This window comes from Benincasa hispida, chromosome 2 (genome assembly GCF_009727055.1).
Source record: "Benincasa hispida cultivar B227 chromosome 2, ASM972705v1, whole genome shotgun sequence".
NCBI classification, from domain to species: domain Eukaryota; kingdom Viridiplantae; phylum Streptophyta; class Magnoliopsida; order Cucurbitales; family Cucurbitaceae; genus Benincasa; species Benincasa hispida.
In genome coordinates this window covers 34,593,447-34,600,913 of record NC_052350.1, presented here as the reverse complement: position 1 = coordinate 34,600,913, position 7,467 = coordinate 34,593,447, and the positions used below count along the sequence as shown (strand labels likewise).

Genomic DNA, 7,467 nt, shown 5'->3' with positions numbered 1-7,467 from the left:
TTTATATTTTTTAGTCCAAAATTGAATTATTATGTTGAGTTAATTCAATTTGAGTAGATTAGCTTAATTAGTTGAGGCATCTTAATTTTTTTGTGATGTAAAATTGAATTATTATGTTAAAATAATTGAACTTAGATCTTTGTGGTATGTGATTTTTTAAATTTGGAAATATTTTGGTTTGGAAGAATTAATTCAGAGTTGAGTTAGTTATGGAATTTTAAATTAAATTTATTGTTGGAATTGGTTGATTTGATGTGATCTGAGACATTTAAGTTCGACATGATGGAAGGAGAGGATTAAATGTATATATTTACAAGGAAAAGAAAAGGAATATATATATAAAATATATGGAATTAGCGTTTGGTGAAAAATAAAATATATTTATGTGTGTGTGTATAAACATAAGTCGTTATCTCTTCGATAAGCATCTAGAAAAATGAAAAAAAAAAATAGACCATTGTTCATCTTCTTCTTCGTGTAGTTTACACCGCCCACTTTCTCTCTAATTACTAAATATTTATATCCACCTATGGAAGAAAAGTGATAGTATATTTTTCGTTTTTAGTCCGTGTACTAAATGCATAGCCTATCATCAACGCATAGCAAGCCAATTCACTCTCATTATAATTCAACTTAGCCATCGCAAGAAGCTAACCATCACCAACGCATAAGGTGACCATCCATCCTCGACGCATGGCTCGCTAGGTAGCATCGAGCGACTTGCTTGGCATGGACGCATGGTGCTGGCCACCAACGCATGGGCGCACTGCATAGGCTGGTCGCTCGATGCATGGGCACGCTGGTCGCTCAACGCATTGGGCGTGCTTGGCCGCATGGGCTGCGCGTGATGCCTTGATGCTTAGCCAGGTGCTTCGTCGCATAGTCGTGCTGCTTCGACGCATGGGCGTGCGACGTATGCTGGCCATCGCTCGCTCGCTTACCTGCATCGGCATGCTTGGTCGCATGGGCTGCGCGCTTGTCTCTTATACACATCTAGATGTGTATAAGAGACAGCTATACGCATGGGTGCGTTGGCCGCTCGACGCGGGCTGCGCGCTTGGCTACATGGTAGGGCACCTCGATGCACGACATGGCTGCTTAGCAGGGCGCTCAACGCATGGGCGTGCCCGCTCAACGCATTGGCAGGGCGTCCGACCGAGGATGCTTGATGCATAGGCAGGGCGTCTGACCGATGCTGCTCGATGCGTGGGCTACCTTTCCATGCATGCCTCGCCTACTCATGTGCCTTCCAACGCATCATCTCCTTTTTCCTTCTTCAGCTGCATGCCTTCACCAACCACTCTTCCAACGCATCAACGCACAAAATTCTATACTTAGCCAAATTTCCAAATTTTTCCCAAAAGTTAAATTTCCAAATTTCCTCTTTTCTTCAAATCTCCATTTTTTCCTCTACCATTACACACTAGTTTCCACATCAACCTACTCATCACACTAGTCTTAGTAGGGAACATACTCAAGTAGAGAAATTAGGATTCGGGGTTCACAATGTTGCACCCTAGTGCAACCACGTTTCTTTGGTTTAATAAAAGAATTTTTCTGCCCTTTTTCTTGTTGATCACACCAGTTTTCCGTTTTCACTCCTCTATTCATCTCCTCTCCACTTTAAACACTTATTCTCTTCCATTCTTTTTCATCATTAAGCATAATCTTCTTGCTTCTAACGACGATTCGAGGCTAGAGGTAATTATTTAACTCGAGTTAAGAGTTTATTTCTATTTTTCTTTTGTATTCATGAGATTTTGATTATGAAACCCGGATCTCAATCTCCCTACTTATGCAGGTAGTTAAGAAAATTAACAAAGTGTAAGTTAAATCCTATGTTGAAGATAAAGGAAGAATTCTAAGTGTTTAAATAAATTTTCGTTGAGTAGCTTTGAGTTGAGCCTTAACTAGTAACTTTTGGCTAAGTATGAAGTCAAAAGAAACCATGCATTTGGTGTTAGAAAATATTAACGTATGAGATGAGGCTAAGTTTGTAGTGGTTAAAAGGAGTTAAGCATTGAAGCAAAGGACGACAATGCATAGAGCTTGTGAGGTTCAAGTCATAGATTATTGTGTCGTTGAGTCGTAATTGCATAACAAGGTTTTAAGTAAGTTATATAGGTAAGTTAGGCAGTAAATGCTGGCAAGTAGGTCGGTAACTACTGCTGTCACATCCCCTTATGGGATAAGAGAATAATCTAGGAGAGGGAGTGACACGAATACAGTGGGAAGGAAAAGAAATCGTTTAAGAAAATTACACCCAATTCTCTCAATTTTGTATTTAATCCAAATTTCTCTTATCAACTCAATTTAAATTAATTATCTTATCTGATTTTTCTCTAAAACAAAAATTAATGAGCCATAAATCCAATCAATTTAAGATACTAAAAACTTCGAATGTTACAACCACTATCACGCCCACACGTTGGCATCCATACATCGTCACCGTTGCCAGATTGGTGGTTGTGGGTAATATTTTTGGTGTCTTGTTGGTTATCTTGAAAGATCTTGAATACCCATTTAATTCAATTAATGTTACTGATAACTTGTAGGAATACAAGTTATTTATGCTACCTTATCTAGATATTGCAGCTAAAAGAGAATAAATATGCGCCAATTGTATGAAAGTTAGCTTAGAAATACAATAATTATGAATTATCGCAATTATACCCACTAACATCATTAAGATGGAAGAAAAGGAGATTTCTACTCTGTTTTGCAGGAAACCAAGTCACCGCTTGCGATCAAGGCTCAAGAAGAACTGACTAACGCATCTCTGTCACATTGTGGCCGCCAATCACAATGAAGAGACGATCAACGCAATGACGGCGCAATGTGACAGTCGATCCAGAGCTGACTTTCAACCGCATGCGAACTCCTGATCGAAAGATGCAGCTGAGCAACGCAAAAGCAGAGGATTGTGACACGTGTACGACTAATAATTGTGCAGATTTGACGGTCTGATGGCATAACAAAAAGAATAAATATCCCTCTATCTTCGGAATTTCCATAACAAAAGTGGGGTCCACAAGGCCGGAGTCGAAGATCTTCACCTATAAATACCCCATAGAATTCAGAGAAAAGTATGCTACTTGATACGGGGCAAATTGATATTAGGTTATTGAGATAAAGGTAGAGCTGAGTGCTAAAAGGAAGAAAAGTATGGCTTGATCCGCTGACCATTGACTTTGAATGCGTTGCTCTCGTCTAAAGTTGTTAGTTCTATTGCGCCATGAAGAAAGATTGTCTTGATTCGGAATGGCCCAAACCAGCGAGACTTCAACTTTCGTGGGAACAATCGCAAACGCATGTTGAATAGTAATACTTTGTTGACCTTCGGTGAATGTCCGGTCGTTTATGCGGTCATCATGCCATTTCTTTGTTTTCTCCTTATATATCTTAGCATTTTCATAGGCATCCCTTCGCCATTCGACTAACTGATTCAATTACAGCTTCTGGACTTTCCCCGCCCTAGCTAAATCAAACTTCAACTTCTTGCATGCCCACATCGTCTTATGTTCCAACTCAAGCAGCAGATGACAATCTTTTCCAAAGACCAGGGCGTACGAAGACATGCCAATTGGTGTTTTGTAGGCAGTCCTATAAGCCCATAGTGCTTCATCAAGCTTGGGTGACCAATCCCTCCTAGCAGTATTAACTACCTTCTCCAAGATAGTTTTGATCTCTCGGTTAGAAATCTCTGCCTGCCCATTAGTCTGTGGGTGATAAGCAGTTGCAACTCATTGGCTGATGTTGAATTTAGTCAACAGGTTGGCAATTATGCGGTTGATAAAGTGAGAGTCCTCATCGCTGATTAAGGCTCGTGGCGTCCCATATCGAGCAAAAATGTGCTTCTTCAGAAACTTCTCCATAGTGGCCACGTCATTCTTGGCACATGCGATGGCCTCAACCCATTTCAATACATAATCAATCGCAACCAGAATATATTGATAACCTTCGGAAGGTGGAAACGGGCCCATAAAGTCTATTCCCCAAACATCAAATAATTCAACCTCTAAGATTGACGTCAATGGCATTTCATTTCTTTTCGACATATTCCCCGTCCTTTGACACCTGTCGCATTGCACAACATGGGCATGGGCATCCTTAAACAGTGTTGGCCAAAAGTAGCCGCTTTGTAAGACTTTCGCTACGGTCCTTTGCCCCCCAAAATGTCCTCTATATGGGGACTCATGACAGAGCTCTAAAATGTGCTTGGCTTCATGGTCAGGAACACACTGACGTATTATATGATCAGTTCCCATCCCATAAATAAAATTTGGCATCATATCTTAGCTTTTTCTTCTGCTGGTAAGAATAGTCATCTGGTATTTGATCGCAAACGATGAAGTTCACGATGTCTGCATACCAGGGAACATTAATGCTCATTGCTATCAGTAGCTCATCGGGGAATCTTTCTTCAATATCTTTTTCTTTACCTTGAACCTCGCAATTCTCCAATCTTGAAAAATGATCCACGACTTGGTTCTTGGTGCCCTTCCGGTTTTTAATCTCTAGGTCAAATTCTTATAGTTGCAACACCCACCGTATAAGCCTTGGTTTTGCATCCTTCTTTGTCATCAAATACTTGATCGCAGAGTGATCCGTATACACCACAACAGTTGTTCCGATTAAGTATTGTCGGAACTTCTCCAGTGCAAACACCACTGCGAGCATTTCGTTTTCTGTGGTCATATAGTTCTCCTGCGCGTCGTTCAGTGGTTTGCTCGCATAATAAATAGGATGCAATACCTTATCCCTGCGCTGACTTAAAACTGCACCCACAGCATATCCACTAACATTGCACGTCAATGCAAATGGTTGCGTCCAATCTGGCGCAATAAAAATGGGTACGGAGATGAGCACATCTTTCAATGTGTTAAATTCTTTGGTGCAGGCGTCATCAAAATTATACTTGCGGTCAGCTTCGAGAAGTGCACTTAGGGGTCTTGCGATCTGGGAGAAGTTGCGAATAAATCTTCTATAAAACCCCACGCGTCCCAGAAAGCTCCTAAGTGTTTTTACGTTCACAGGTGGGGGTAATTTGGAAATTGCATTGATTTTTGCCTGATCAACTTCCAATCCTGCCTTGGAGATTTTGTGACCCAGAACTATTCCTTCTTCCACCATAAAGTGGCATTTTTCCCAGTTCAAAACAAGATTTGTTGCCACGCATCTCTTCAAGACTTTTCAAGGTTAGACAAACAGGAGTCATAATTACTACCGAAGACTTAGAAATCATCCATGAATACCTCGACTAACTCCTCCAAGTAATCTGAGAATATTGCCATCATGCATCATTGAAAAGTGTCTGGTACATTATAGAGTCCAAATGGCATGCGTTGGAATGCGAACGTACCAAATGGGCACGTGAAGGTTGTCTTGTCTTGGTCCTCCGGTGCAATTTCTATTTGGTTATACCCTGAATAGCCATCAAGAAAGCAGAAAAATTCATTCCCTGCAAGTCTGTCTAATATCTGATCAATGAACGGGAGTGGAAAGTGGTCCTTTTTAGTGGCTAAATTCAGCTTGCGATAATCCATGCAGATTCTCCACCCCGTGTTGTCCTTGTGGGAACTAATTCATTTTTTTCATTAATGATGATTGTTATCCCCCTTTCTTCAGAACGCATTGCACTGGGCTCACCCAACTGCTATCAGATATCGGGTAGATGACAACTGTGTCCAGCCACTTTACTATTTCCTTCTTTACAACCTTCTTCATGGCAGGGTTCAAGCAGCGTTGCCTTTCTGCTGATCCATTCTTTCCTTCTTCCAGTTGAATCTTATGCATACAATACAAGGGACTAATTCCTCGAATGTTCGCCAAGGTCCATCCTAAGGCTTTTGCATTATTTCTTAGGATCCATATGAGAGCATCTTCTTTCTCCTTACTCAGTGATGCAGAAATGATAACCGGTAATGTGTCGTTACTTCCTACGTAAGCATACTTTAGGTGCATTGGCAACGACTTTAACTCTAACACAGGTGGCTCTTCTAAAGATGGCTTAATGTGTTGCGATGTCCGTTCAGATAACTTGAGCGGTTCAAAATTAGATTCAGCATGAATTGCGATGTAGACCTCCTCCAACATTACGCCGACTTCAAAATCCTCCTCCTCCATTTCCTTCAGGGGTTCATGCCAATATTCTCCCCATAGCTCCTCGATATATTGGTAGTTCTCTATATCTACCGAGTACTTCAATGCATTAAGTACGTTGAATTTTACTTCTTGATCATCGACCCGGATGGTCAACTCTCTTTTTTGCAAATAGATTAATGCTCGCCCTGTGGCGAGAAATGGGCATCCAAGGATGATAGGGATTTCTCTATCGGCCTCATAATCCAATATGACAAAGTCTGCTGGGAAGATAAACTTGTCCACTTGCACGAGAACATCTTCTATCTTGCCCTCAGGAAGCTTTATCGATCTATTGGCTAGCTGTAATGTGATCGTTGTTGGCCTTGCTTTGTCGATGTCCAGCTTCTTGAAAATTGACAAGGGCATCAAATTTATGCTTGCCCTTAAATCACATAGCACGTTTCCGACCATCTTCCCTTCTATGGTGCAGGGCAATGTAAAAGTCCCAGGGTTCTTCATTTTAGTAGGGAGATTGTTTTGAAACAGAGCTCTACACTCATATGTTAGTGCAACTGTTTCATTTTCCTCAATCTTTTTCTTGTTGGCGAGAATATCCTTGAGAAATTTCACATAACTCGACATCTACTCTAATACTTCTATCAAGGGAATATTAATGTGTAGCTGTCGGAGAACGTCCAGAAACCTCTAAAATTGCTTGCTATCATCCTTCTTTTTCAGCCTGGACGGGAAAGGTGGAGAATCCTGCCGTGTTTCTTGTTCACTTTGCTATTTGGCGAGATCCCGTGCTTGCTATGTGTCATTGGCTGGGGATTGCGTTGACTGAGAATTCATGTTTTGAGAAGCTTCATCTTTTGTAGACGATCTTACTTCTGAACTGGTGCAATTTCCGTTATTAAGTAATTGGTCATCATCAACAGTCAAATCTGCTGGTGTTGTTACCGCATCTGGTACTTTCGGCATAATAGAGGCTGTCGTTCTGCCACTCCTCAATGTCACTGCATGACATTGTTCTTTACCTCTTGGCCCCGACACTTCTGAGTTTCCGTGCTGCGTACCAGGTGCTTTCTTCTTTAATTCCCTCGTAAGCTGATCTATTTAATCTTCTAATTCTTTAAGAGAGTTAGCTTGCGATTGTCTCATTGCCTCGCTCTTTTCAATATAATGTTTTAATGATGTCTCCATAGACGAGGTACTACAAGAGGTATCATATGCGAACAGGTGGTCACAAGGTGGCGTACCTTGAGAATTACTTGGGCTGCAGTTCGAATTAGTGAAGACCGAAGGGTTGCCTCGATCCTCTTGATAATTGAATTGATAGAAACTATGGCCATCTTGATTGAGATTCTCATCCAAACTAAAAAT

At 41.0% G+C, this 7,467-nt stretch overlaps 1 pseudogene; it reads right to left on the bottom strand.

The window, feature by feature from the left end:
* Nucleotides 1-4,335: 4,335 nt before the first annotated feature.
* Nucleotides 4,336-6,726, bottom strand: LOC120072057 (annotated as a pseudogene).
* Between the last annotated feature and the right edge of the window lie 741 nt (nt 6,727-7,467).